This window comes from Fukomys damarensis, unplaced genomic scaffold (assembly GCF_012274545.1).
Source record: "Fukomys damarensis isolate Sample0158 unplaced genomic scaffold, DMR_v1.0_HiC HiC_scaffold_37, whole genome shotgun sequence".
In the NCBI taxonomy this organism is placed as follows: Eukaryota; Metazoa; Chordata; class Mammalia; order Rodentia; family Bathyergidae; genus Fukomys; species Fukomys damarensis.
Window position 1 is genome coordinate 5,953,248 of NW_022900949.1, and position 13,541 is coordinate 5,966,788.

Sequence of the window (13,541 nt, forward strand, 5' to 3'; positions counted from 1 at the left end):
AATGTTATTAACGTACATTTCTGGGCCAGGAGTGGTGGCGCTCGCCTGTAATCCCAGCACTTGGGAGGCTGAGCCAGGAGGATCATCATGAGTTTGAGGCCAGTCTAGGCTACACAGTGAGTTCAAGGCTGGCCTGAACTACAAAGCAAGATCAGGGGTCAAAATGAATAAATAAATAAACAGTTGTTTTGTTTTGTTTTTTTAATTTAAAAGGCTGGGGATGTAGTTCAGTGCAAAGGCCCTGGGTTCAATCCCCAGTACTGAACACACGGACATACACTCAGACACACACATTTTTTTTTCCTCATTGAGTTTATTGGTACATTTTAGGTATACAGTACAGTTACATTCATTGTTGGGATCTTGTACCTTTACATGACAGGTTTTTGTTTTTCTTTTTTGAGACATAGTCTTGAAACATAGTGCAGGCTATTCTTTTTTTTGCCATACCAGGGATCGAACTCAGGACCTTGTGGTTGTGAGGCAGGTGTGGTGCCACTGAGCTAAATCCCTGGCCCCACTAATCTTGAACTTGTGGCAATGAGAATGCCTCAGCCTTCTGAATCCTTAAATTATAGGTGTGCACTGCCGTGCTCAGCTGTACATGTTTTATCCAACAAATTGAGCTTCACTATAGATAGATATAAATATAGATATAGTAATATTATATATATATTTGTACCAGGGATCGAACTCAGGACCTCACACTTACCAGGCAGGCACAGTGCCACTGAGCTACATACCCAGCTTGAGCTTCAATTTATATTAAGAAAAAACACCTTTAGCCGGGCGTGGTGGCGCACACCTGTCATCCCAGCACTTGGGAGGCTGAGGCAGGAGGATCGCTGTGAGTTCGAGACCAGCCTGGGCTACATGGTGAGCTCCAGGTCAGTCTCAACTACCGAGTGAGACCCTGTCTCAAACAAAACAAAAAAAAAAAACAGAAAAGTTATCAATAAAGGAGGAGATGGAGGTGTAGCTAAGTGGTAGAACATGTGCTAAACGTGTGGTAGGGTCCATCCCAAAAACTGCAAAAATAAATAGGGTTGGGGATAGCTCAGTGGTAGAGCATTTGTCTAGCATCTGTGAGACCCTAGGTTCAATCCCCAATACCACCAAAAAAGGTGAATAAATAATAAGTGAATACATATTAAGAATATATTAATGCTACACAGATGCACACAACATTTACGCACATGTAATATAACATGCATTGCTCTTCACCGGGTCTTAGTTATGCTTTATTGGTTGCTGCTATCCAAAGCTGACGGTCTGGTTAGGTGTGATGATGTATAACTGTGATCTCAGCACTCGGGAGGCTGAAGCAGGAGGATTGTCGTACGTTCGACAGGTCAGCCTGGACTACAGAGTGAGTTCACTCAAAGTCAGCCTGAACTGCACAGTGAGACCCCATCTCAAAACAACAACAACAACAACAACAACAACAACAAAACAAAAAACCAAGCTGGCAGATGGGCTGGTGTCGTAGCTCGGTGGTAGAACCCTCGTCTAGCACCCATGGTCCTGGGTTCTATCCCCAGTCCTGAAAACAAAACAAAAAAAAGCTGAAAGGATGCAGCCCTAACATAGGATGGAAGAGATTAAAAAAAAGTCAAAGGAGCCAGGTGTGGTGGTGCACACCCGTGATCCCAGCATTCTAGGAAGCTGAGACAGGAGGATCTCAGATGGAGCCCAGCCTGGGCAACTTAGGGAGATCCAATCTCAAAAAATAAAAAAGGATATGTATGGAGCTCCATGCGAAGGCCCTAAGGTTCAATTCCCACTACTTAAAAAAAAAAATCACCAAGTTGTCCCTGTAGATTGTATTCCTTTTCCCCGGCTCAATTTCAGAGACCGTTAGGTTTCAGGCCAGATGTTGGGGGTCTACCTGGACCTCAGCCAAACCTCACTGTGTCCTCCGCAGATGGAGAAGCACTGCCAGGGCGACACCTAGACACCAGGTGTCTAACCCACAGGGGAAGAGTGGGGAACCGGCTCTCCTCAGTCGGGCTGTCAGAGCGGCAGGGGAGGAAGTGCCCCCCCCAGCCTGGCTCAGCACTCCGCCGCCTCCCCTGGGCCCTGGGGGTGGGTGCGATGTCAAGGCCACAGACACATCCGGCTGTCTGCTGGGGAGCAGTGGCTCCCGCAGCAAGGTGATGTCCTCGGGGCACACACACCAACCACACCAACGCACAACTTCGGCCTCCCCTGACCTCAGGACACTCAGGGTCTTGGCCAGGTCAGCTGGAGGCCTGGACTTCCGGTTAGTACAAGAGATCAGGAGCAAGCTGGGTCCTGCCCAGGGAAGGGACCAAGGGAAGAGGAAGGAAACAGGGCCCTTTTCTTGGAGAGCGCCCAGGCAGGGAAGGCCAGGAGAAGGAAGAGGCCCGGACAAGCTTCCACTAATTATAGGGTCTTTGACGATAATGGCTAACGCTTACCCCACACCAACCGTGTGCTGGGCTTGGCTGGGTGCATGCTCTCAGCCCAAGGGTGCTGTCATCACCTCATTTATTTAGTCACTAGGTGTCCTGAGACAGGGTCTCACTATGTAGTCCAGGCTGGCCTTGAGCTGTCCATGATCCTCCTGGCTCAGCCTCCAGGTGTTGGGATCACAGGTGTGTGCCATCATACCTAGCTTATCGCCCCATTTTAAAGATGAGGAAAACTCAGTCCTAGGGTCTGGAAATGGTTTGAATGTGTCCCTGGAGGGTTTATGTGTGAAAATGTAGTTCCCAGTGTGAGCTACTGTACTGAGAAGTGGGAATTTAAGCTCACCGTGGCATTTAGCTGTGGAGGCTTTGGGTAGTGCTGATGAGTGGTTACGTCATCAGGATAGAGCCTCTTGTGACTGAATTCTAGTGGCCATAGGGAGAAGCTGAGTGTGGAGACCCCAGCACTTGGGAGGCTGAGGCAGGAGGATCGCAGCAACTTTGAGGCCAGCTTGAGCTACATATAAAGACCCTGTCTCACAAAAAAAGAAGAAGGGTGCGAGGAGGAACAGAAAAAGGAAGGAGGCTGAGATGTGGATGAGGGGCAGGGCCCTGGCCCAGCATTTGCTGGACACCAGGAGGAAACAACACGGTGCAGGGGAGAGATCAGAGGGACACGCAGAGACGTACACACCCTCTTGTCTTCGTCACGTGATGTCCTGCGTGGCGGGGGCCTCTGCCAGCAGAAAAGCCACTTCCAGATGTGGGCCTTGGCCTTGGACCAAACCCTGGGCCCAAAGGAACCCCTTGTCTTCATCACTGCCCCGGCGGGCGATCCTGTTACAGTAACCAAATGAGGCCCACACCACGGCACAGAGGAGGGCTGGGATTTGAACCCGGGTCGCCTGGCCGCTCTTGGCCTAGGCGCCCTGCTCCTCTGTCCTGTGTTTATCCTGAGGCCCCAACCCAGCCTCAGGCACTGACCGGGTCCTTGTCCCCTGTGCAGCGCTTGGCTCCCCCGCCCCAGGCCCTGTGACGCCCCCATCCTCCCTGGAGGGGAGAATTGTCTGAGACCCACCCAGCTTTCTCTCTGTCACCCTGGCGCAGCACAGGAGGGAGGGCCCCCCACCCCAGAGAAGCCTCCCACAGGCCGGTCTCCGCGGGCTTGGGCCTCTGCTCTGTGGGCTCCAGCCTCACACAGCTGCGGGGACACGTGAGGGAGGAGGCCACCTCGGCAGCAGATGCAGACTCTGCTCTGGGAGCCTGGAAGGAGGCCGGCTTCTCAGCAGGGCACCCCCGCCTTGCATAACAGATGGCACCTACGAGGGACCTTCACTGTCCCAAGCACCTGACAGATCTTCCTAGGAAGAGCTCAGCAGCAGTACATCCGGCCCGGCGCGGCACACCTGTCATCCCAGCTACTCAGGAGGCTGAGGCAGGAGGATTGCAAAATTAGAGGCCAGCCCGGGCAACTCAGCAAGACCTTGACTCGAAAGAAATTTGTTTGGTTTTGTGTTTGTTTTCGAGACAGGGTCTCGCTATGTAGTTCAGGCTGGGCTTGAACTCACTGTGGAGCCCGGGCTGGCCTCAAAGTCTCAGTCACACAGTTCCTCCTGCCTCAGCCTCCCAAGTGCCGGCATTACAGGCGCGTGCCATTACGCATGCAGCCCCCACCCCCCTAGGGCCTTGCACGCCACAGCTGTCAGTTGGTTTTTCATTCTAATGCTTTGGCTGTTGCCAAAAAACTGGGGTTGAGCCGGGACTGCAGCTCAGCGACACAGTGCCTGCCTGGCAGGTGGGAAGTCCTAAATTTGATTGTCAGCGCCAAAAAAACAACAACAACAAAAAAAATTGAGCACAGCTGCCTCACTATATACATATTTGGAGGAGCTGGAGGTGCGTCTCAGGGGTAGGTCACTTACCCAGCACGGGCAAGATTCTGAGTATGCCATGGCTACTTCCCTTATTGGGCCCGCTGATCTTCTTGTGTCTTCTGGCATGTCTGCTCCTCTGTTTTCAAAATTTCTTGCAGGAACGCATGAAGGCATCTACCAACCAGTCACAGAACTTGTCACGGCGGGGTACTGGCCACTGCGACAGGAGGAGGAAGACCTCATCTATCGCCACCCCCATCAGGTCCAGGTTTAGCCCCAGTCTTTGCCCCTTTGTCCTCTTGAAGCAGCTCCAACAGCCATAAAACAAAAGCCTGGAATGTTAGATTTCCCTCACCTTAAAATGGCTGCTACATAAAATAGCCTTCTCCTTCCCATAATGCCCTGCTTCTCGCCGAAAATATGGCTGCTACCAAAGAACAGTCTTCTTCCCAACGTGCCCCTCTTCCCACCAAAAGAGTAACCTGAACTTCCCGCCAAAAGAATAACCTGATACTTGCTACCTCCTAGCCACGAGTAATGTCACAAGCCCCTCCTGGTGATCTCACAACCTCCCCCAACCCCTAGCCACTACAGCACTCGATCCCACCCCAGCTCCTATAAGAGTTCCCTGTTGCAGCCATATTACTCTTTCTCCTTGGTTCCGAGACAGCCCAGCAGATCCTCCCATAATAAAGGCTTCTTATAGTTTTGGTCTGGTCTTTGTTTTCAGCTTTTTTTACCTGACAAGTCCCATCCCCAATACCCCAAAACTAAGATTAAAGAATATTATATACAACGTGATACACGCCTAGCATCCTGGCACTTGAGAGGCTGAGGCAGGAGGATTGCTGTGAGTTCAAGGCCAGCGTGAGGGACTCAGTGAATTCAAGAGCCGCCTTGAATAGAGTCTCTGTCTCCAAAAATCTAATCTTTTTCACAAACACACACAAACACACACGTACCAACCAGCCAATGAAGTAAAACTGAAGACCTCTGTGCTATCAGAATAAGAGACTGGTGGTGCAGGGGCTGTGGGGCACACGCACTCGGGAAGACCACAAGTTCAAGGCCAAGTCGGGCCACATAAGAAGTTGAAGCCCAGCACAAACTAGTTAGCAAGACTGCGTCTCAATAAATACATAAATAAGAAGGGACTGGCAATCCGTAATCACCTGGGGGAATCTCAAGTACCTTGGGAGAAGGGAAAGAGGACAAATGGAAAAGGATCCAACCATATGATCCCATCCCTTTTCTTTCCCTCCCAGTTTGTTCCCTTGCCTCCATCCCCTCTTCCTACCTCCCTTCTTTCTTGATGTACTGGAGATTGACCCAGGACCCTTGCACTGAGTACATCCCCAGCCCTTTATTAAAGATCCCTTATTTTGAGACAGGGTCTTGCTAAGTCAACTCGACTCAAACTTGTGATCTTCCTGCCTCAGCCTTCCAGACTGCTGGGATGACAGGTGTGTGGCCACCCAACTCGGCTATGTGATTCCATTTCTTTTTTTTTTTGAGACAGGGTCTCACTATGTAGTTGAGACTGACCTGGAACTCACTGTGTACCCCAGGCTGGTCTTGAACTCACAGGGATCCTCCTGCCTCAGCCTCCCGAGTGCTGGGATTACAGGCATGGGCCACCATGCCTGGCTGTGATTCCATTTCTTTGATGTTTTAGAAAAGGTGAAACGGGTTGGGGATGTAGCTCAGTGGTTCCGCCGCCTACCTTGCAAGTGCAAGGACCCGAGTTCAATTCCCAGTACCCTCCCCCCAAAAAAAGTCTCTAAAAAAGGTGAAAGTATAGGGACCATAGTGAGATCAGTGGTTGCTAAGGCCTAGGGGCATAGTGGGGGTTTGGCACAGAGAAGCATTGGGGATTTTGGTGATGGAACCATTTTACATTTTGAGCACAGTGAATACATAGCCTTGTGGAAAATTGTGCCTCTATGTGCTAAAAAGGGAAGGTTTTATTGTAAAAAAAATTTTTTTTTTTTTTTTTGTATTTTGAGACAGGTGTCTCACTGTGTAGCTCAGGCAGACCTCAAACTTGCAGCGATCCTCCTGCCTCAGCTTCCCAAGTGTTGGGATTACAGGTGTGCGCCACCACACCTGGAAAATTATATTTTAAAAAATTAACATTTATTTTTTGTTTTTTGGTACCAGGGGAAAAAATGGCATTTAAAAAAGAAACCTGGGCCGGGGATTTAGCTCAGTGGTGCTGCCGTCTGCCTCGCAAGGATCCAAGTTTGATTCCTGGTACCAAGAAAAAAAACAAAGAGGGAATTTAATACAGGGGTTGGTTACAAAGATGAGAATCCAAAGGATGCTGAGACTATTAAAAACTGGCAAATAGAGAACCAGAAATAGTGAAGCACACATGTAATCCTAGCTATTTGGGAGGCTGAGGCAGGAGGGTTGCAAGCTCAAAGTCACCCTGGGCAACTTGGCAATTTAGCAAGATGCTGCCTCAAAGTAAAATATAGATAAATATAGATACAGATACAGGTACAGGCACAGGCACAGACTCAGATACAGAAATAGATGGACTAGGGATGTAGCTTAGTGCAAAGACCTTGGGTTCAGTCCTCAGTCTGGCAAAACGAAAAAAGATTAGCATATGGGGGCTGGAGGCAGCTCAGTGCTAGAGAGCTTTCCTGGCATGCTGGAGGCCCTAGGTTGCTTCCCCAGCGCCACCAACAAGAAAAAGGTGCGTTAGGAAGGGGCAATGATGCCCTGATTTTACAAAGGCGGAAACTGAGGCCCAGAGACCCCAGATGAGGCGCCAGGGGTTCAAATCGCCAGGAAGGTCCGACTCTGCCAAGCCAGGTGCCAGTCTGGTTGTGCCCACCATCCCTGGGGTTGCTCAGGGAATAGAAGCCGCCGGAAAGGCTGCCATGCGAGCCCCTCCCCAGGGCTGCAGTGTGCGGAGGAGGCTCCGCCCCAAGGCCTGGCGGTTACCACGCCGAAGAAAACAAACCCGAAGAAAACAAACCCGAAGCAGATGCTCTGGCCGTGGGGGAGGGGACTCTCCAGTCTCCCGCGTCAGATCTGCACCCCCTACTTCCGGGCTGCAGCCCCAGACTCGAGCGCTGACCTCGGCTTTCGGTGACGCTGGAGTTAGGACAGGACCGATGTTGGGGGCTCCCCCAGATTCGTAAGTGCACCCCCAGAATTGCCGAGATCACCATGGCAAGCGAAGATCCTCTCTGTGCTGCCAGTTTCAGGAGGCTGACCCCACACTGCTGGGAACAGAGGTCGTGTGCTACTGAGCCTTTGATCCACGCAGGCTGCTGGTTGTATTGATCATTGACCTCCACCCAGCCTTGGTCCAAAATGCTCAAAATGCTTTTGCACTGGGGATCGGACCCCAGGAGCGCTCTACCAATGAGCTGCATCTACGCCTTTTTTTTTTTTTTTTTTTTTTTTTTTTTTTTTTTGAGGCAAAGTCTTGCTAAGTTGCTAAATTGCCCAGGCTGGGCTTATGATCCTCCTGCCTCAGCCTCCTAGACTGCTGGATAAGTGTGAGGTAGCGCACCTGGCTGTCACATCCCTTTTATTAGGACTCATGATTAACAGTGGGGCATTCTGTGCAAACTGCATTCTGTATGATCAGCCAGCTGGAAGCCTGAGGTGGCTGAGGCAGGAGGATCACTGGGAGTTCAAGGCCAACCTGGGCTACACAGAGACCCTGTTCCAGACGAACAAACAAAAACGAAATCGGATAGGTTTGGGGGTGTAGCTCAGGGGTGGAGCACATGCCTGTCACGTGAGAGACCTGCGGTTCGACCCCTCCCCCAGCACTGCAAAACAAAGAGGGACAGGACCTTGTCTACAAGATGGGGAAAGTTCTGCAGAAAGGCAGGGTAGGAAAGGAAAGGTGGTTGAAGCCTTCAGGTGTGGGTGGGTGGGAGAGGAGGAGACCAGGAGGGAGGAACTAATGACCGACCGGAGCAAGGCCCTGGGTTTGGTGGGACTGGATGAGGAGGCTGGTGCAGCTGCAGCCACAGAGTGACGGAGCCTGAGGTGGGGGGAGGGGCCAGCAGGGCCTGCGGGGCTTTGTAGGCTGTGAGGATAACTTTGGCTTTTGCTGTAAGGAAACAAGGGATGTGATCTGACTCAGGTGTTTACAGGTCCCTCCACGGGGGGAAAAGAGCCACGCCTCCCTCGGGAGCCAGGCACTGTGATCCTGACACAGCAGGCAGGGGTCCCTCAGGGGCCACAGCCCAGCGACACCCAGCCAGTCAGTGGCAGCCCCTGGATTTGACCTTGTGTCTATGTCGCTTCTGGAACACTTTAGGCACCCAGGGACCTCGGAGATAGAGACTTTGAGACCCAGGCAGGGCCCTGCAGTAGAAAGATGACTGAAGACATGCACTCAAGAATTTACTCAGCAGCCAGCGTGGTGGCGCACACCTGTGATCCCAGGTACTCTGGAGGCCGAAGCAGGAGGATCTCAAGTTCAAGCCCAGCCTGGACAGTTTAGCATGACTCTGTCTCAAAATAAAAAGTAAAAAAGGGGTTGGGGATGTATCTCAGAGTGAAGGCCCTGGGTTCCATCCCCAGCACTGGAAAGAAAAGAAATCGAAGGAAGAAGAGGGGAAGGGAGAGGGAGAGGGGCAGGGAGGGAGAGTTGTTTATTGAGCTCCTCTGGTGTCCCAGGGAATATGGTCAATGCTGAGAGCCTCAGCAGGAAACCAGACAAAAGAAAATTCCAGCTTTGGGGGAGTTTTTCTTTCTTTTTTTCTTCGTTTTTTTTTTTTTTTTGTACCGGGGATCAAACTTGGGGCCTTGGGCTTGCGAGGCAGGTGGCGGCACCACTGAGTATTTTTTGGTACTGGGGTTCAAACACTGGTCCTTGCGTTTGGGAGGCAGGCGGAAGAACCACTGAACTAAATCCCCAGCCCTGGGGGAGTTTAGACTTCAGGGAATTATACAGAAACTTAGAAGACAGATACTAATGGGAAAGGAATATGGCAGGTGCTGGGGGGGCAGCTCAGTGGTAGCGTGTGTGCGTGTGTGTGTGTGTGTGTGTGTGTGTGTGCGCGCGCGCGCGCGCACAGCCTGGGTTTTGGCTCTGCGCAGTGGCGAGGTCGGGGAAGCCCTGAGAGATCCCTGGAGATCTCAGGTTGCAGCCTAGGGAAACCCCTTTCCATTCAGGAATTGTCCCATGAGCTCCCTCAGAACCAGACTACTTTGGTCCCCTGCCCCATCCAGGTCCTCAAACTGGGCTCACCCGGGGGTATACTGTACGTGCCTAACAAATCTTTAAGCAACTCAGTGAAGTTCTGTTGTTCTCCACAGAAAAGCTAAACTCTTTGCCACGGAGCAAACCAGCACATCTGCCTGTAAATCACAATCTAGAGCCAGGTGTGGTGCAACACACCTGTGATCCTAGCTCTCGGGAGGCTGAGGCAGGAGGGTCACCAGGAGTTGAGGCCAGCCTGGGCTCCGTGGTGAGTTCAAGGCCCACCTGAACTACATAAGGAGACCCCGTCTGAAGAGGAAAAAAAAAAGAGATAACAAACTATTACAACTGCAAAGCAAACGGTCGACAAGTATATGAAAAAATGCTCAACCCCACTAATTATCAGAGACATGCAAATCCAAACCACAATAAGGAGCTGTTTTACCCCACTTTGACTGGGTATAAGCAAAAAAAGACTTTAAAAATGACAAATGCTGCCAGGGCTCAAAAAAGGGGAACTCTTATCCCCGGAGAGAATGCAAATTAATACAGTTATTATGGAAAACAGTATGAAGGTTCCTCAAAAAAACTAAAAATAGAATGACCATATGATCCTGTAATCTCACACCAGGTCTATATGCAAAGGAAATGACTACATCAAAGAGATTTCTTCACTCACACGTTTCTGGCAGCACAGGTCACGGTGGCTGAGGTACAGAATCAACTGAGTTATCCCTTGAGAGGTGAATCCTAAGGCCAGGATGGAATATTATGCAGCAAGAAAAAAGAGTGGAATCCTGTAATTTACAGCAACATGGATGAAACTGGAGGTCACTGTAAGAGAAATATGTAAATGGGAGGTGAGCATGGTGGCTCACACCTGTGATCCCAGCACTCTGGAGGCTGAGGCAGGAGGATCAAAGAGTTTGAGGCCAGCCTGGGCTACACAGTGAGTTCAAGGTCAGCCCAAACTACATAGTAAGACCCTGTCTCCAAAAGTCATACAGATAAATAAATCTTAAAAACATTGTAAATTCTTTTTCTCTTCTTTCTTTCTTTCTTCTTTTTTATATTTTGAGACAGGATCTTGCTAGTTCAGGCTGGCCTTGAACTCACAGCAATCCTCCTGCCTCAGCCTCCCAAGTGTTGGGATTACAGGTGTGCACCACTACACTCCCGTTTGTAATTTTTTTTCTTCTGCTTTTTCCCACTATACTTGGGATGGTAACACAGTTTCATTGCACATCCTTATTAATATTCATTAAAATGTTCAAATATTACATATCAGATGCAAAAAATTGTTTTAAAAGTCCACATCTTTCAAACAAAAACAAAATACATAAGCTGGAATGGACCAGGGATTTAACTCAGAGGTTCTGTCACCTGCCTTGCAAGCTCACGCACCGGAGTTCAAAAAAAACCAACCAAACAAAAAATTTCAATATGGGCCGGAGGGGGCGGGTTAGCTCAGTGGTGGCACCACCTGCCTCGAAAGCACAAGGACCCAAATTCGATTTCCAGTACCAAACAAAAAAAGTCTACATCTTTCACACAGCATTTATTTATTCATTCAGTCAGTTTATTTCTTTATTTTTGGTACTGGGGGTCGAACATGGGACCTTGTGCTTGTGAGGCAGGCGGCAGTCGTACAGCAGTTAAATACTCCAGGGTTCACCTTATCTGTTTTAGCTCTCTTTTCTCTTTGAAGACAAAAATCTTTGTTCAATAATAATAATGAAAATAATAATAGGGCCAGGGATTTAGCTCAGTGGCACTGCGCCTGCCTCAAAAGCGCAGGTCCTGAGACTGAGAGAGAGAGAGAGAAAAGAATACTACTAATAATAATGATATTCTCCAGGCATAGTGCCACACACCTTTTATCTCAGCACTCGGGAGGCTGAGGCAGGAGGATCAGCGTGAGTTCAAGACCAGCCTGGGCTACATAGCAGACCCCACCGGCTCCAATCACCCTCCTCCTCCTCAGTGCTGTTTAGAGAGGCACGCTCTGCCTGTCTCACGTCATCAGAATCTCACAACCTCTCCCTTTTCCGGATGGCTTTGGACAGCACATGGTCGACCGAGGAGTGGTTGGTGCCGCGCTGACCTCCTGGCCAGCCCGGCCCGGACTGGGCTCGCGGCGCCCCCTGGAGGTCGATCGGGGAACGTGGAGAAGAATCGAAGAAAACTCAGATCATTTCATTGCCGTTGCGAGGGTGCCGGGAGAGGCCACTCAGGGTCTGTGGACTCCCCACTTTTGTGGGCTCCCCACTTTGCTATCTTCGGGGAGCCCCAGCTGCGACAGTGGACAAGATCGTGACCTGAGGGTGGAGACACAGAGATCGGACTGAGGGATTTCGGGAGGGCAGAGTTCGGTTCACGGGCAAATGACCAGGCCAATTCAATCCTGGTTTTCTTTGGGAGAAGGGGCCCTGCCTTTAAACTAACCACAGGAATTTTTTCTCGTAGAATTTTTTTATTTCTGTAATCAAAACAATGCAGTCAATGGAATCTAAAATGATTAACATCCAACACATACCTCTATCTGAGAGACTGTCACTTTTATAGTAGCCTAAATATGGGGGTGGCTGTTTGTTTGAGTCAAGGTCTTGCTATGCAGTTCAGGCTGACCTTGAACTTACTATGCAGCCCAGGGAAGTTTTGAACTTGATCCTCCTGCCTCAGCCTCCTGAGTGTTGGGATGACAGGAAGTGCCACTGATGCCTGGTGATTGGTCTAAATCTGTGTAATTTCTTTAGTAACATCTTTTCTTCTTTTCTTTTCCTTCTCTCTCTCTCTCTCTCTCTCTCTCTCTCTCTCTCTCGTCTTTCTTTTCTTTTTCTTTTTTGTACCAGGAATGGAGCCTGGGACCTTGCGCTTTTGAGGCAGGTGGCAGTACCACTGAGCTAAACCCCCCAGCCCAAGGGTAAATTAATTTCTTCTGTGGGCTTCTAATAATAACAATTGCATTTTAAAAAAGAATTACAAAGCCGGACATGGTGGCGCACGTCTGTAATCCCAGCACTTGGGAGGCTGAGGCAGGAGGATCGCTGTGAGTTCGAGACCAGCCTGGTCTACATAGTGAGTTCCAGGTCAGTCTCAACTACATAGTGAGACCCTGCTTCAAACAAACAAACAAGTAAATAAAATTATAGGAAGCAAATCAGGGGACTCAACAGCACTGTCCTGCATACTGTAATATACATCTAATAGTTTCCCATTCACCTAATTATTTATTTTTACAAGATTAGCGTTAAAAACAATCAAATACACATAGGATCCTCAAACCTCATATTAAAAAATTGGTCTTTGCTCACTCTCAGATGACAAGGCGTCCTGAGAGTGACAGCTCTAACAAGAAATTTGAATCGTGCCAGGCCAGGCTTCTCCCAGCAGGGGGCGCTCTCTGTTGCACCAGCGGCTGGGAGCGCTGCTTCTAAACCTCGGCCTCAACGAAGGGCTGTACCTGCAGCTCCACGGCGCCCAAACCGGCCGCGCAAGAAGAGGAGGGGGAAGAAGAGGAAACCATGCCCGCGCAACTACGCTTGCTGAGACGAGGGTTCAGCTCACCAGCCTTCACAACGAACACAGAAACCACGGCGCGAATTTTGAAGCCCATGTGGGGGCGTAGCTTGAGGCGTGATTAACGTCAAAAGCTTCACAGTTATTGGCTGTGTTCTCTTAGGTATCCGCCCCAGAACTCCGCGATGGGCGGGCCATTCCCACAGAATTAATGCTCATTGGCTGAATCGAGAGGCTTCCTTTGGTCCCGAGAGTTCTCATTGGATAGATATCACGTTCCTCTTTTGGGGGGCGGGCACGCTTGGAAAGAGCCCCTGGAGGTGGTGTCTTTTAAGGGTCGAGTTCCCAAGGGTTGCAGAGGGCCCTTCAGTCAAGAGTAACCGGTAGGGTCTGGGGCTTAGTTCTGGGGCGGATGTAAGGGCACAGGGTCTTCACCCAGCCGTCCGCGCTCTAACTCGCCCACTTCCCGGGCTGGATCCGTGAGGGGCGGGCGCGTCGCGCGCGTGACGTCATCGCGAGGCGCGGCCCGCGTCC

The 13,541-nt window shown here is 50.2% G+C and overlaps 1 long non-coding RNA gene across 1 annotated transcript; it reads right to left on the minus strand.

Annotated features, from left to right (window-relative positions):
- Positions 1-1,399: 1,399 nt before the first annotated feature.
- Positions 1,400-10,243, minus strand: LOC104869460. Its single transcript, XR_004515621.1, has 3 exons — positions 10,168-10,243; positions 4,355-4,523; positions 1,400-1,543 (listed from the first exon to the last, which is right to left on the minus strand). It is a non-coding gene; the product is annotated as an uncharacterized LOC104869460 (long non-coding RNA).
- Between the last annotated feature and the right edge of the window lie 3,298 nt (positions 10,244-13,541).